This window comes from Acinonyx jubatus, chromosome B3 (assembly GCF_027475565.1).
Source record: "Acinonyx jubatus isolate Ajub_Pintada_27869175 chromosome B3, VMU_Ajub_asm_v1.0, whole genome shotgun sequence".
Lineage (NCBI taxonomy): Eukaryota > Metazoa > Chordata > Mammalia > Carnivora > Felidae > Acinonyx > Acinonyx jubatus.
Window position 1 is genome coordinate 96,446,544 of NC_069386.1, and position 16,694 is coordinate 96,463,237.

Genomic DNA, 16,694 nt, shown 5'->3' on the forward strand with positions numbered 1-16,694 from the left:
GCGGGCGACGCCCCCCTACGCGTTCCCGTCGTCATCCTAGAGTGAGGACGTCCCTCTTGGAGTTTGTTGGACTGGTAAATTCAGGTCCCTGCTAACGCAGAATGCGAACACAGTTGAAGGACCACAACGCTCCGGCTAGTGCGGTGACAAAAAATTCAAGGTGCCCCTTTTAATTGGGAACATTAATCTGTCCATTACTAGTTAAATATAAATCAGTCGTCTCCTGTATGCCAGGGTGCGTCTTTCTGATAAAGGAAAAACGGAGGAAAACAGCAAAATGGAGTTTAAACTACCTCTTCTATAAATTTGATGTTCGCATAGTATTTATCATCGCTCTCTTTGTTACATTTAATAGCACATAATTCCTCTTGGAATTAAATATTACAATCTTAGAATTTGTTTAGCGTATTAAGCACTAAAAGGTCAAGACCTAAAATTTTTAATTTAAAACAGAACTTAGTTTCTTTTGTGTAACTTAAAGGCGCTCCCAAATGTATGCAATAATATTTGAGAAATAAGGGGATCCATCCCCTAAGGAGCAGATTAAGGCTTGGATGATGGAGAATGCTTTCCCTGAGATTGAAAGTGTGTTAGATGTAAAACAATTAAAAAGCAAGGATTTTTTTTTTACTTCTTAAGATTAGGAAGATGGTCACATTTTGTTTTGCCATAAACAATCAAATAAGACGTTTTATCTAGTGTCTGTCTCCATCTTTGAATGCTGTTATGCTCCTTTGCTACAGTTTCTCACGATTAATAACCAACAAATAATTATTGAGCATCCACTGTGCTAGGCACCGTTCTAAATGATTGGAATATAGCAATAGACAAAACAGACAAGAATCCCTACTCCCATGGGGAAGAGAGACAATAGAGAAAAATAAGTAAAACGTACTGTGCTAATTATTACATAGTAATAAGTGTGGAAGTGAAAATAAAACAAGAAAAAGAGGTTTTGTGATTTTAGTGTGGTAAAATAACACAGAAAGCTCATGAGAAAGAGATGTTGGAGTTAATTGGCAAATTGGAGGACTGGTAAGTCAGTCTATGTCGCTGGAGTAGAGGCGGAGAATAGTGGGAATTAAGTTAGCGAGGTAACAATGGCTAGGGCATCTAGGGCCTTTTAGGGCATTGCAAAGAATTTCACTTTGAGCAGAGGAGTGACGTCGATCTAACTTAATGTTTTAGTAAGATCACTTTGGATGCTGTGTTGAGCATGGATCGAAAGGGAACAAAGGTAAAAGTAAAAAGATAGAAGCTATTGCTGGCTTGGACCAGGGTAACAGTAGAGATGATAAGAAGCACTCATGTTTTGGGCATATCTTAAAGACGGAGCCAAGAGGCGCCTGGGTGGCTTACTCAGTTGAGCATCCGACTCTTGATTTCAGCTTGGGTCATGATCCCAGGGTCGTGGGATCAAGCCCACTTTGGGCTCTGTACTGAGTATGGAGCCTGCTTAAGATTCTCTCTCTCTCTCTCTCTCTCTCTCTCTCTCTCTCTCTCTCGCAAAGAAAAAAGGACCAAGCCAACAGGATTTGTTGACAAATTGAATATGAAGTGTGAGAGAAAGAAATCAAGGATCACTCCTGTACATATGTAAATCTTAATGATAGAACAGAACTCCATAAATAGGAGAGTAGACACTGAGAAGAACATGAGAAAAGCCATGATTTGTTCCTGTGGTTCAGGTAGTAAGGCCCAGTACTAAAAACTGTTGGTCGTGTGGATGGAGGAGTGATGAAACAAATGAGGAGACACTGGGGTTTTGTTATAGATAGGATATGAGGCTGGGAGAGATGAAGGAGGGACAGGGGCATTCAAAGAACCAGGTTTCTGCCCATGCCTTACCTCAGAAGGAGAAGAGAACAAAAGGATATAGGACCTTGTTAATAACACCAGCTCTCCTACACCTGGAGTTTTCTCAAAGACTGAAACACAGGCTACCTTTTACATTGGTGGGGGAAGGAATCAGAATTTTATAGTTGGAAAAGAATTGAGATCTGCTAAGCTAACCTCATTTGATCGATGTGGAAACAAAACTAGAAAAATTAAGTTGTTTTGCCTCAGATTGTGTTCCTAGTGGCAGACTAGTCTCAGAACTGGGGTTTTCTGTTCCCATATTGCACCTCTTTCTGCTGTGGCACAATAAGAATCCCACTAAGTGAGCCCGGACTGTTTCTAACACAGTTGTTTTGAAAATCATCCACGTTCCCTACTAAGCACTCCTCTTTTCAATGCTATTTTAATTCTTTTAATTACAGTACAGAGAAAGTCTCAATTAGGTGCTCTTTTTAAGAATTATAATTTGCCTTTTTATCAAGGAGTGTAAATTCCAGAATTAACAATCTGCAGACAGTCTCAGCAGTTGCAATGCATAACAGTATGTGAACTTTAAATACAAATTCTTAAATCCAGAGGCTTTGGATTCACATCTGTTTTCTAGAAATTCCTGGACTTCTGGGAGTTTTTATTAAGTAATCCAGACTTTGCAGCTATAGTTCCCCAGGCATTGCTTTTGATAAGGCTAATACTGTATTACAGAACAGAGATATTATCTCCCTTTCAGTTGCTTTCTCAGTAGAGAAAAGGGACAATGAGGAGTTACCCATGTCTTAACTTTATTAATTTAGCATTAAAATTTCTTTTAAAGAAGTGATAAGGTAGGACTCTGGGCTAACCTCATAGCTCCCTTGGTCTTAGTTTTCTCATCTGAAAATGAAGAAATTGGACAAGTTGAATTCCCAAAGTGTCTTTCAGCCCTACAGTTTTGTGCCACATCTGTAAGAAAGATATACAAAAACTAAAACAATTGCCCTAGTAGGATAATAGGCAGATAGGTGACTTCTCATCTTTAAAAATCTTTATCTTTATTGTTGTTTTCACTAAAACAAAAGTTAAAGTAAAAGTTACCATATCAGCATTATATAAAATTATTATTAGTATAAAAATAAAATTTCATGCCTGATTGCTATTTTCAAAGAGAGCCAATGTTCTTATGCTGTTTCCATTTTCTCTTGCTAGAAATGTGTAAAATTTGAAAAGGTGAACTATCTAATAAAAGATCAAGTAAGGACCAAATGAAGTAAGCCCTACATATGGAGCTTTGTCGCAGACTATGAATCTGGAGTTTTCTCTTGTCCAGCAAAAGAGTGGATGCAGAATTGAATATGATAGAGGCTAATATCCGGGAGGAGTCAAGAGACCAGAAGGGCGTTTTCTTCTCCGTATTTATTGAGCTCTCAAGATCTTACACACATGGTGAAAGTGAAGAAAACAGTATCTTACACATGTGAATGTGGAGAAAACAATCAGATAGTAATCATTAACTTGTACGTGTAAGAAGCAAAGGGTTTGGGGGCAAGTGGAATTTGTGATCAAAGTATATATTAGTGTCAGATAGAAAGTAATTTCCTGCAGGTGATATAACAAGTTGCTCGTGATCCCATTACAATACCTTGCTAGCTAACTTCAGGTGCTTTAGCTCCGTGGTGGCGGCTTTCCACCCTAAGCTTTTTATTTCCCCCATAGTACTTCTTCAAAAAAAAAAAAAGGCGGGGGAGAGGATTGTCTACTCTCTGATTCACTCTTCTTGGTCATACAAGAGAAACTAAATCTGAATCAGGAGGAAGAAATAACTATACCAGAGTCTAGGGCTTTTCAGGCCTCCAAAGTTTTATTCTTAAAATCTGGAGGGTAATTTCCTGAGTACCTTTTTAGATAGAAGCTTCATTTGTTCCCTATGAAGGATAAAGATGTGTGATGTTTACACGGTAGTGAAAATATAAACACTTAATATTAGCATCTAAGTTGGGTTCCCAAACTCCTAGTGTCTGATGACTCCTTTCCCCCACCAAAATAATGTAGACAATTAGTATCATAAGTCTGATCAAAAAGGGTCAAGCTGTGTCCCTAAGTTTAGCTCTTATTCCTATATACTGTCATTGACTAGATTTAGAGGTCCTCTGAAACCTTGACAGGTAGCCAGAATGAGTCTTGTAGGTTGGCAGTGCTAGCCTTTGACTTCAATTGTCTGTCCTTATAGGTCTTTCTGGAGCTTTGCCTCTCTACCCCAAAATTGGGTCTTCAGCCACTTTTAGTTTTTACTTTTTTATAAAGGAGAATCAGATTAGCATCAAATTTTTCATCATCAACAAAGACTGCTATAAACCAATGGAACAATGCCTTCAAATAAATGAGGAAAAATCAGTTTTAGTTTACAATTCTATATTCACTCAAAGTGTCAATCAAAAGCAAAAGGAGAGTAAAGACATTTGGGGAAATCAAAGAACTCAGAAAATGTACTTCCCATGTATCCTATCCTGGTAAATTACTGGAAGGTAAGTTCTAACAAAATGAGAGAATAAACCCTCACAAACAAAGAACAAAACAAAAAAAGAAAAATAAGGGATTAAAGAAGTAGTGAATCTAACCCAGGAGAGTAATGAATTTAAGTCTAAGTATCACAGTTAGACAACTGGAACTCAATCCAGATTGGAATTGGAATTAAGAGACCTCTAGGAGGAAGTACCTAGGAATAGATGGAATTAAAGAAATCTGTACAAATTAAGATGATAAAGGCTGAAGTTTCAGGGAAAAAAGAAAGGCAAAGAAACATGGAAAACTTGGAGGAATTCAGCACTAGTGGCTCTTCTGAAAAGGACCTACCTGAGGGTGAAATCCAACAAACCAAAAGATTTGCCAAAATTTAAAATCAGGATTGGAGGAGTAGTTGAAAATGGATTGATGCTAAGCATTAAATAGACTTTAATATAGAAAAACCTAAACAATTTTGGGAATTAAGATTTAAAAAAAATCAGACTTTGTCTTGCATTTTCTTCTGTCAATACATCTTTAAAACTTTTTACTTTAAAGAGCTTAGTACATTTAAAAACTTAATACAGATCTTGCATTTCATCAATACAAGTCTAAACAGGACAGTAAATATCAGGATCTTTTGCCTTTGGCTGGTGATGCTGTTTATTTACCTCATGCAGATCAGGACTGAGGAACTAGAAATAACAATGTAGACAAAGCAGATTCAGTGGAGTGAGCAAACTAGAGGGCATGGGCAGGAGGTTGTAGTCAGAGGGGAATTTTATGAGTTTTAAATGATAAGTTACCAATTGTGAAGCATTAGCCAGTAGGTGAAGTAGAGTGGATGTAATGGAATTGAGAAAGCTAAGGAATATGAAGGCAGCATGTCAGAAGACATGCAATGTGATAAAAAAAAACTATGAGCCATTGACAAAGGGTGAAGGGAATGTCTAGGAAATCAGTAGAAGAGGAAGAGGAAAGGGAGTGTAAATAAAGGGCATAAAAATACCACATTTCTTCCTTATGATTAATGTATTACTCCAAGGCCTCTGAATTCCAGTAACTTCTATTGAGAAGTTATATTTGGAACTTCTGTTCTAAATCACTCAGTAGTAACATTCAAATACTGTATTTCTCTGATGTATTTCACTGTTTGATTCACAGTCCTGTACACAAATTGATGTTTGGAATTTCCATAATAGTCTCCTCCAAATTTAGAGCATTTGTAGACTTGATGCCAGGGCCTGATTATCTTATCCATGATTAATGAATAGAACTGAATGATCATCTCTGGCAACCGGGAGAGTTATCTTAATTATAGTATCAACAATTTTTCCAGTAACAACATTGATGATATTTCTTACTTGGGTAAGAATACAATGACTGAGAATACAGGGGGAATAAAGGAATTTCAAGCTACTTTCTTTATTGTCTCCATTTCTCTTACCCCATAAACACACATCATCCCTCACACAAAAACTCCCATCTAAATCCCAAATCTTAATGGGTTGTAATAGTATTGATAACTAATATTTGAACTGCTGACACTACTGAGTGCAATATGAAGATCCATGATGGACAGTGTAAATAAAGGACAAGCGTTTTAGCTTTTGTTAAGGATATGGAGAAATTCTTCCACAATCAAGTCAGTGATTGTCTCTCATGTGAATATCATTATAGTTGAATCCCTGTACACATTTCCTTGGATTAAATTTTTAGAAGTAGAATCTCTGGGTTAGAGTGTGGTAGTTTATTTAGATGATGGCACTTCACAGATAATCCACATCCTAATCCCCAGAACCTGTGACTATGTTAACATAATAAAAGGGACTTTACAGATGTGATTAAGCTAAGGATCTCAAGATGGGGAAAGTATCTTGGATTTTCCAGGTGGGCTCAACGTAATCACAAAGTCCTTATAAGAGTAGGAGGCAAAGTCATGATGGAAGCAAGAGGTTGGAGTGATGTAGGAAGTAGCTATGAGCTAAGGAAAAGAGACGTAAGTAGCATCCATAAGCTGAAAAAGTCAAGGAAATTAATTCTCCCCTCAGAGCTTTGAAGAAGGAACCAGCCCTGCTGACATTTTGACTTTAGCCCAGCGAGACAGATTTTGAACGTCTAACTGTAAGTGATAAATTCGTTTTGTTTCCTGCCACTAAACTTGTGTTGATTTGTCAATAGGAAACTAATACAGACAATTTGGAAATAGCCTCACGGTTTTGATCACTGAATTTCCTGTCAGCATTGCATGGGAGTGTTTCTCTTTAATCCCTACTTTTTTTATATTCATGTCCTTTTTCATATAAGTGGGCTGTAAACTTTTCTAGAGCATGGAATATGTCCTCTGCTTCTCTTTTCATCTCCTACAAGTCTCCTGAACCTGATAAACCCACAAAAGTGTATATTAACAATGGTGATGAATTTCAGTAGAGTAAGAAGGCACTAAGGAAAAACTTGACCTGATTTTTTTTTTTTTTAAAGAAATGCATAAGTTTCACTCTGAGCCTCCTTAAGTATCATATCATGTGTTTTAGAGTTAAGGAAAAAAAGAAAAGCAAGTAGTAGGAGTAAATGTATCAGGAATCCCTAATATCTCATGCTGAAAGAACAAACTTATCAGACCCATTATATACTATTTTGTTACCAAAATGAGAGAAGCAATGGGAAAAAATTAAAGGAAAGAAATAGAAATCTCACACTATGCAGATAAATACAGCAGACACCTGAATGGAGATCAGGATTAACATTCTTCTCATTCTTTTTCCACCTGTGTTGTAACACACGTTTCTATTGTTGCCCTTTATTTTTTTTCTTAATGGCCTTGAGGTATAAATAACATAAATTAAAATGCATGTGTTTAAAGTATACAATTTGGTAAGTTTTGACATAAGTATAAAAGCTGAGAAACCATAACCACAACAAAAATAATGAAGATAGCCATCACCCCAAAAAGTTTCCTTTTCACCTTTGTATTCCCCCTTTCTGCTGCACACAACCTCCCATCTGATCTGCGTTGTTACTATAGATCAGATCGCAATGGCTTGAAGTTGTATAAATGAAGTTCTACAGTATGTACATGTTTTTCTCAAAATAAATGTTTTGAGATTCGTCTATGTCGTGTGTACAATAATTCATTCCTCTTCGTTGGATTAGTAGTTCGTGGTTTAGACATAACCACAATTTGTTTATCCATTTATCTATTGATGGACATTTGGGTTGTTTTTAGTTTGGCCATTAGAAGTAAAGCTGCTGTGAACATTCATGTACATGTCTTTATATGAACATGTGCTTTCATTTCTTTTGGTTAAATACGTAGGAAAGCAGTGTCTGGGTAATGTGATAGATATATTTCTAACTTTGTAAAAAAAACTGCCAGACTGTTATCCAAGGTGGTTTTACCATTTTGCAGTTTGAACATCAGGGTTTGTGAAAGTTCCAGCTAGTCCACATCCTTCCTTACACTTGTTCTGTTCATTTTTGGTTAGCCATTCTAATAAGTATGTAGTGATATCTCCCAGTGATTTTAATTAGCCTTTCTCTAATAACTTACCATGTTGACATTTCTTCACTCATATCTCATTTGGTGCCTATTTTTGCCTACTTGTTGAGTTTTGAGAGTTTATCATTCTTAATAAAAGTCTTTTAAAAGAGCGTTTGCTTCATATGACTTGCATGTGTTTAAATGTCTTGAGACTTGTTTAACAGCCCAAAACATGGTCTGTTTGGGTAAATGTTTCATGTGCACTTGAAAAACATGTGTATTCTGCTATCAGGTGGAATGTTCTACAAATGTTGATTCAGGTTTGCTGATAGTGCTTAAGTCTTCTACATCTATGGTAGGCAAATTAATAAAACCCCAAAGGTATCTATATCCTAGTCCCATGATTGGTGAGTATGTTACTTTACATGGCAAAGGGGACTCTTCTGACATGATTAGGTTAAAAATATTGAGGTGGGAGAGTATTCTGGATGGTTCAGGTGGGTCCAATTTCACCATATGGGCCCTTAAGAGCAGAGGAGTTTTCCCCATCTATAATCAGAAGAATCTGGGTCTATGGAAAAAGAGAAATTTAATGTTGCTTGCTTTGAAGACAAGGAGGGCCATGAGTCAAAAAAATGTGGGTGATCTCTAGAAGCTAGGAAAGGTAAAGAAATGAACTTTCCTAAATAATGCAGAAAGGAAGGTAACCCTGATGATAGCTTAATTTTAGCCCAATGAGACCTGTGTTAACATTTCTGACTTACAGTACTGTAAGATAAATTTGTTTTGTTTAAGCTCCCAGATTTGTGGTAATTTGTTATAGCAGCAAGAGAAAAATAATACATTGGCCTATGTAATTAGTATTTGTTGTGCTCTTCTTCTTGTTATTGTTTACATCCAGATTTCCAATTGGTATCATCATTTTACCTATGTAAAACATTTAATATCCCTAATAGTGTAGGTCTACTGTTGATATAGTATTATAGCTTGTTTCTGTCTGGAAACATCCTTTCACATTTTTAAACAATTTTTTGTTTTTATTTTTTCACTGGGTAAAGAATTCTAGATAAGAATCTTTACCTTTTTTTAGTACTTTTAAAGATACTGTTCCAATACATAGCTTGCATTTTTTTTTTCTGATGAAAAATTTGTTGTCTTTACTTGTGTTCCTCTTTATGTAATAGGTCTTTTTCTTTGGCTCTGGAAAATGAGTGGGATATGGATTTATAAACCATGGGTTTATAAACATGTATTCTTTGGTGAGAAATAGATCAAATAACCAAGGTCGACAAAATTACATTTGTCTGTAGGCTAACTAGAAGTAACGTACAGTAATGGTTATCAAACTTTTTGGTCTCAGGACTACTTTACACTCTTAAAAATCATTGAAGGCCTTAAAGAGATTTTGCTTATATGGATTATATCTATCAATATTAATGACCATGTTAGAATTGAAATGGAGGAAAAATTGTAAAGTGTTATTTTATAAGGCCATTATATCTTAACACAAATAACATTTTTTTGAAATGACCATATTTCCAAAACAATAGTGGTTATAAGAGTTACAAAGAAATCTCTTAAAAGGTACCTGGGTGGTTCAGTCAGTTGAGTCTTGGTTTCCAGGTCATGATCCTAGGGTCGTGGGATTGAGCTCATTGTCAGGCTCCATGCTGAACATGGAGCCTGCTTGGGATTCTCTCTCTGTCTCTCTGTCTCTCTGTCTCTCTGTCTCTCTGTCTCTCTCGTGCACACGTGCCAAAAAAACATTTTTTTTCTTTAGGGATACCTGGCTGGCTCAGTCAGAACATATGATTCTTGATCTTGTGGGTCATGAGTTCAAACCCCACATTGGGCGTGGAGCCTACAAAAAATAAATACAATAAAAAAATCTCTTTAAAGTCTGGGTTAATACATAATAGATAATCTCATCTGTTTTAAGTGTTTATTGATTTTGAGAGCAAGAGACAGCACAAGTGGGAGAGGAGCGGAGAGAGAGGGAGACAGAATCCCTAGCAGGCTCCACACTGTCAGCACAGAGCCGGATGTGGGGCTTCAGTCCACGAAACTGTGAGATCATGACCTCAGCCGAAACCAAGAGCTGGACGCTTAACCGACAGAGCCACCCAGGCACCCCTCTCATCTGTTTTTGCAATCTGATATATATATGCATTGTTTTGGTTGAAGTTAGGTGAAGAAAGCCTGGCCTCACTTATTAAGTAGTTGGAAAGGGGGAGGGAAATACTTTAATAATCTTTTTCAGATGACTGTAGATATTAGTCACTGATTATATGAATTAGCCTAATTCAACAAATAGTAGTTTCTCACACGTAGGTTGTAATGTGGAATCTGAAAGCATACCATTGAACTTTTTGGACTCTGCTACATTAGTATCTACCGTCTGTCCTAGACTTGGGATCTTTTATCTTGGTGAGATTTTATAACCTCATGCATTGGTCAAATACTGGTTACTAAGTTGTGCACATCTTCTAATTCTTACACATATCATTAGATAATATCTTAAAATCACATTCCTAAAGATCACCACTGATTTAATAGTCTTTAAATACCAGGAAGCTATTAAAGTCACCATGGCAGATACAATTTTTCAAAATTGTAACTTTCTCTTGAAAGCTTAAATTTCGCCATTGACAACAAATATAATCAGTTGTTGTTCTTGAACTTGTAGGCTCACCTCCCTCATTTTCAAGGAACTGTCCAGATATCAAAGTCTAGAATAACTAGTCTGTATGCCGATTCTTTTCCCCCCAGTTTTATTGAGGTACAACTGACATGTAAATTTGTAAGTTTAAGGTATACAACTTGATGATTTGATATATGTATATATTTTGAAATGATTAACATAATAAGTTATCACATCCATTACCTTATATAGTTACATTGTGTGTGTGTGTGTGTGTGTGTGTGTGTGTGTGTAGTCAGAACTCTTAAGACTTAGTCACTTAGCAATTTTCAAACGTACAATACAGTTTTGTTAACTATAGTTACCGAGCTGGGTATTACATCCCCAAAATGAGTTCATCTTATAACTGAAAATCTGTCCCCTTTAACCCCCTTCACCCATTTCTTCCACCCCCACCATACCCCTGGCAACCACCAATCTACTCGGTTTCCATGAGTTTGGTTCCCCCCCTTTTATTTTTAGATTGTACCTATGAAGGAGACCATATGGTATATATGTTGATCTATTTCACTTAGCACAGTGCTCTCAACATCTACCCATGTTGTCACAAATGGCAAGTTTTTCTTGTGTGTTTGTTTTTTGTTTTCATTTTTTTCTGGCTGAGCAATCCATGATACATACACACATATACCACATTTTGTTTATCCATTCCTCCCTTGATGGACACTAGGTTGCTTCATGTCTTGGCTATTAAATAATGCTGCAGTGCACATGAGGGTGCAGATATTTTTGACCTAGTGTTTTCATTTTCTTCAGATAAATATCTGGAAGTGGAATTGCCAGATCATATGGTAGGTCTACTTTTAGTTCTAATTCCAGTGTAATTAACATTTAGTGTTGTGTGAGTTTCATGTGTACAATATAGTGATTCAGCAATTCTGTACATTACTCAGTGTTCATCATGATAAGTGTACTCTTAACCTTCTTCACCTATTTGACCCATCTCCCCTCTGGTAACCATCAGTAGATTCTCTATATTTAAGAGTCTGTTTTTGTTTTGTTTTGTTGGTTTGTCTTTTTGAATTTGTCTTGTTACTTAAATTCCACATACGAATGAGATCATATGGTATTTGTCTATAACTTATTTGACTTAGCATTGTACCCTCTAGATCCATCCGTGTTGTTGCAAACAGCAAGATTTAATTTTTTTAATGTATCTATTTAAATTCAAGTTAGTTAACATACAGTGTAATATTGGGTTCAAGATTAGAACCCAGTGACTTATCACTGACATATGACACCCAGTGTTCATCCTGAAAAGTGTCCTCCTTAATGCCTGTCACCCATTTTACCCATCCCTTGACTCCCCCTTTTAAGTAACCCTCAGTGTACTCTCTGTATTTAAGAGTCTGTTATGGTTTGCCTTCCTCTCTCTCTTATTTTTCCTTCCCTTCCCCTACATTCATCTGTTGAGTTTCTGAAATTTCGCATGAGTGAAATCATGATCCCCGTCTTTCCCTGACTTGTTTTGCTTAGCATAATACCCTCCATTTCTATCCACGTTGTTGCAAATGGTAAGATTTAATTTTTCTTCATTGTTGAGTAGTATTCCATTGTATAAATATACCACATCTTTTTTTTTTTTTCAAATTTATTTATTTTTGAGACAGAGACAGCATGAACAGGGCAGGGTGAGAGAGAGAGAGGAAGACACAGAATCTGAAACAGTCTCCAGGCTCTGAGCGGTCAGCACAAAGCCCGACGCGGGGCTCGAACTCACGGACTGCGAGATCATGACCTGAGCCGAAGTCTGACGCCTAACATGTAATTGTTGAGGGCTTATTTATGACCCAGTATGCGATCTGGTCTGAAGAATGTTCCATGTGCACTCAAAAAGAATGTGTATTTTGCTGCTTTAGGATGAAATGTTCTCAGTATATCTGCTAAATCCCACCTGGTCCAGTGTGTCTTTCAAAGTCATTGCTTCCTTGTTTTTCTGCTTAGATCATCGGTCAACTGCAATAATGTGGTATTAAAGTCCTCTACTATTACTGTATTATTATCAATGAGTTTCTTTATGGTGATAAATAATTTTTTTTTTTTTTGAGAGAGAGAGTGCAAGTGGGGTGGGCAGTGGCAGAGGAAGAGGAGAATCTGAGGCAGTCTCCATGCTCAGTGCAGAGGCCGATGTGGGGACTCAATCCTATGACTCTGGGATCATGACCTGAACTGGAATCAAGAGTTGAACGCTCAACCAACTGAGCCACCCAGGCACCCCTTGTTATTAATTGATTTATATATTTGGGTTCTTCCAAGTTGGAGACATAAATACTTAGAATTGTTCTTGATGGATAGACCTCTTAATTATAATACAATGCTCTTCATCTCTTGTTACAGCCTTTAATTTAAAGTCTAGTTTGTCTGATATAAGTATGGCTACTCCAGCTTTCTTTTGATACACATAAACATGATAGATGGTTCTTCATCCCCTCACTTTCGATCTGCAGGTGTCCTCAGGTCTAAAATGAGTCTCTTGTAGACAGCAAATAGATCAAACTTGTTTTTTTTTTTGTTTTGTTTGTTTGTTTTTTTACCCATTCTGATATCCCATATCTTTTGATTGGAGCATTTAGTCTATTTACCTTCAGCATGATTATTGAAAGATATGAATTAAGTGCCATTTTGTTACCTTTACAGATTTTGTTTCAAAGTCCGTTTTGTCTGATGTCATTATTGCTACCCCACCTTTCTTTTCACTTCCATTTTCACGATAAATATTTTTCTTTCTCTTCACTCTCCATCTGCATATGTCTTTATGTCTAAAGTGTGTCTCTTGTAGAGAACATAGAGATAGGTCTTACTACTTTATCCATTCCATCACCCTATGTCTTTTGATTGAATGTGTAGTCCACTTACATTCAAAATAATTATTGATAGGAATGTACTTCCATTTTGTTTTATTTTTGTTTTTATAGTTCTTTCTTCCTTTTTTCTTAGGTTTATATATAATATCTTATGCATATAGCAGTCTATATTAAGTTAATGGTTGGTTAAGTTTAAAACCCATTCTAAAAGCACTATTCTTTTTTTTTTTACTCCTCTCTGTTTTAGGTATATAGTGTCATAGTTTACATCCTTTTGTTTTCTGATTCCCTTGACTGATTTTTATAGATCTACTTGATTTTACTGCATTTGTGCTTCCTACCTTTCTAACTCCTATTTATGGTCTTTCCTTTCCATATAGTTTTAATTTTTTGAGGATCCTTTGTACCGCTTTTCAGAGTGACTGTACCAATTTACATTCCCACCAGAAGTGAGTGCACAAGGTTCCCTATTCTCCATATATTCACAAACCTTTTCTATTGTCTTTTTTGATGATAGCCATTCTAACAGGGGTGAGGTGATACCTCATGGTGTTTTAAAACATTTTTTAAATTTAACTTAAGCGAAAACAAGAAGAAAAACAGAAAGCACTCATTTCTCTGACTCTCACCCCTTGCCTCTTATAACAACCAATCTGTTCTCAGTATACGAGTTTTTTTTTTTTAATTTCACATACAAGAAATAATACAGTTATTTGTCTTTGTCTGTCTGATTTCACTTAGCACAATGCCCTCAAGGTCCATCCATGTTGTCACAGATGGCAACATTTCATTCTTTATTATGGCTGAATAATCAGTGTGTGTGTGTGTGTGTGTGTGTGTGTGTGTGTGTGTGTGTGTGTGTGTTGTGTGTATTCTAACAACGTGTGAGGTGATATGATTTTGACTTGCATTTCCCTTATAATTAATGATACGAACATCATCTTTTCCTGTACCTGTTGGCTATCCAATGTCTTCAGAAAAATGTCTATTCAGATTTTTTGCCATTTATAAAGAATTTGTTAAAAGACAGCGAGAGAGAGTGCAAGTGGGGAGGAACAGAGGGAGAGAGAATCTTAAGCAGGCTCCATACTCAGGAGCCTGATGCAGTGCTGAATCCCATGACCCTGGGATCATGACCTAAGCTGAAATCAAGAGCAAGACCCCCAACTGACTGGGCTACCTAGGGACCCTAGATCTTTTGTCATTTTTTTAAAATTTAAACTTTGGTTTTGCTATTGAGTGATAGGAGTTCTTTATATATTTTGGGGATTAGCCTCTTATCAGATAAATCCTTTTGCAGTTTATTTTTCTCCCATTTATTAGGAGAGAATATTTTTCTCCCATATCCTTTGCTGTGCAAAAGATTTTTAGTTTGATGTAGTCCTGCTTCTTTATTTTTGCTTTTCTTTTTCTGTTGGTATCCTATGAAAAAAAAATCATGAGGGGTGCCTGGGTGGCTCAGTCGGGTGAGCATCCGACTTAGGCTCAGGTCATGATCTCACAGTTTGTGGGTTCAGGCTCCTTGTCGGGCTCTGTGCTGATCGCTCAGTCTGGAACCTGCTTTGGATTCGGTCTCTCCCTCTCTCCCTGCCCCTCCCCGACCTGTGCTCTGTCTCTCTAAATAAACATTAAAAATAATCATCATGAAGAGGCACCTGGGTAGCTCAGTCAGTTAAGCGTCCGACTTTGGCTCAGGTCATCATCTCCCCGTTTGTGATTTAAGGCCTGGTGTCAGGCTCTGTGCTGACAGCTTAGAGCCTGGAGTCTGCTTTGGATTCTGTCTCCCTCTCTCTATGCCCCTCCCCTGATTGTGCTTGGTGTCTCTCTCTCTCTCTCTCTCTCTCTGAAAAATACCAGAGAGTGTTATGCTAAGTGACATAAGTCATGCAGAGAAAGACAGATACATATGTTTTCACTCTTATGTCGATCCTGAGAAACTTAAGACCATGGGGAAGGGGAAGGGGGCAAAAAAAAAAGTTAGGGAGGGAGCCAAACCATAAGTGACTCTTAAAAATTGAGAATAAACTGAGGGTTGATGGAGGGTGGAGGGAGGGGAAAGTGTGTGATAGGCATTGAGGAGGGCACCTGTTGGGATGAGCACTGGGTATTGTATGGAAACCAATTTGACAATAAATTTCATATTAAAAATTAAATTAAAATTAAAAAACATTAAAAAAAACTTCTGAAGAAAAGAAAACATGAAGACTGATATCAAAGAGCTTACCACCCATTTTCTTCTAGGAATTTTTTGATCTTCAAGTTTTTAATCTATTCTGAGTTGATTTTTGTATATGGTGTAAGGTAGTAGTCCCATTTCATTCTTTTGCATGTGGCTCTCAAATTTTCCTGGCACCATTTGTTGAAGAGACCATATCCTCATTGTATATTTTTGGCTGCTTTTGTTATAAATTAAGTGACCATATATGTGTGGGTTTATTTCTGGTCTCTCTCTTCTGTCCCATTCATCTTTGTATCTGTTTTTATGCCAATATCATAATGTATTAATTAGCTTTGTAATATAGCTTGAAATCAGAACCTGATGCTTCCAGCTTCGTTCTTTCTCAAGATTGCTTTGGTTATTTGGGGTGTTTTGGTTTCATACAAATTTTGGGATTGTTTGTTTTATTTCTGTGAAAAATGCCACTGGGATTTTGATAGAGATTGCATTGAATCTGTAGATTGCTTTGGGTAGTACAGACATTTTAATGATATTCTTCCAATCCATGACATGGAATATCTTTTCGCTCATTTGTCTTGTATAGAACTTTTTTAATCAATATCTTCTAGTTTTTAACATACAGACCTTTCTCTGTTAAATTTATTCCTAGTTTATTGTTTTTGATATAATTGCATTTGTTTTCTTAATGTCTATTTCTGAAAGTCTGTTATTAGTGTAGAGAAACCAATAGATGTTTGTGTATTTTGTATCTTGAAAGTCTACTATATTAGTTGTAACAGGTTTTTTTTGGGGGGGGGGGTATTGAGGGTTTTCTACATATAATCTCATGTTCTCTGCACAAAGTTACTCCTGCCTTTCCAATTGGGATGCCTTTTATTTATTTATTTTTGCCTGATTCTTCTGGCTAGGATTTCGAGTACTATGTTGAATGAAAGTGGCATCCTACTTTCCTAATCTTAGAGGAGAAACTTGGAGCTTTTTGCCATGGAGTATGATGTTAGCTGTGAGCTTGTCATCTATGGCCTTCATTATGTTGAGCTACATTCCCTCTGTACTTATTTTATTGAGAGTTTTTGTCATAAAGGGATAAATTTTGTCACATGCTTTTTCTTCTGTTGAAGTTATGTGGTTTATACCTCCTTTTGTTAATGTGCTGACCATATTAACTGATTTGGGGATGTTGAACCATCCTGTATTCCTGAAATCCCACTTGAT

At 36.7% G+C, this 16,694-nt stretch overlaps 1 long non-coding RNA gene across 4 annotated transcripts in view; it reads left to right on the top strand.

Annotated features, from left to right (window-relative positions):
• The first annotated feature begins 2 nt into the window (after positions 1–2).
• The window catches only part of LOC106981951 (uncharacterized), a 76,057-nt gene continuing 59,365 nt past the window's right edge, over positions 3–16,694 (top strand). For all 4 annotated transcript variants that reach the window (XR_008299404.1, XR_008299405.1, XR_008299403.1 and 1 more), the window contains exons 1-2: positions 3–160; positions 6,366–6,438. This is a non-coding gene — a long non-coding RNA (uncharacterized LOC106981951). The remainder of the gene's footprint in view (positions 161–6,365; positions 6,439–16,694) is intronic.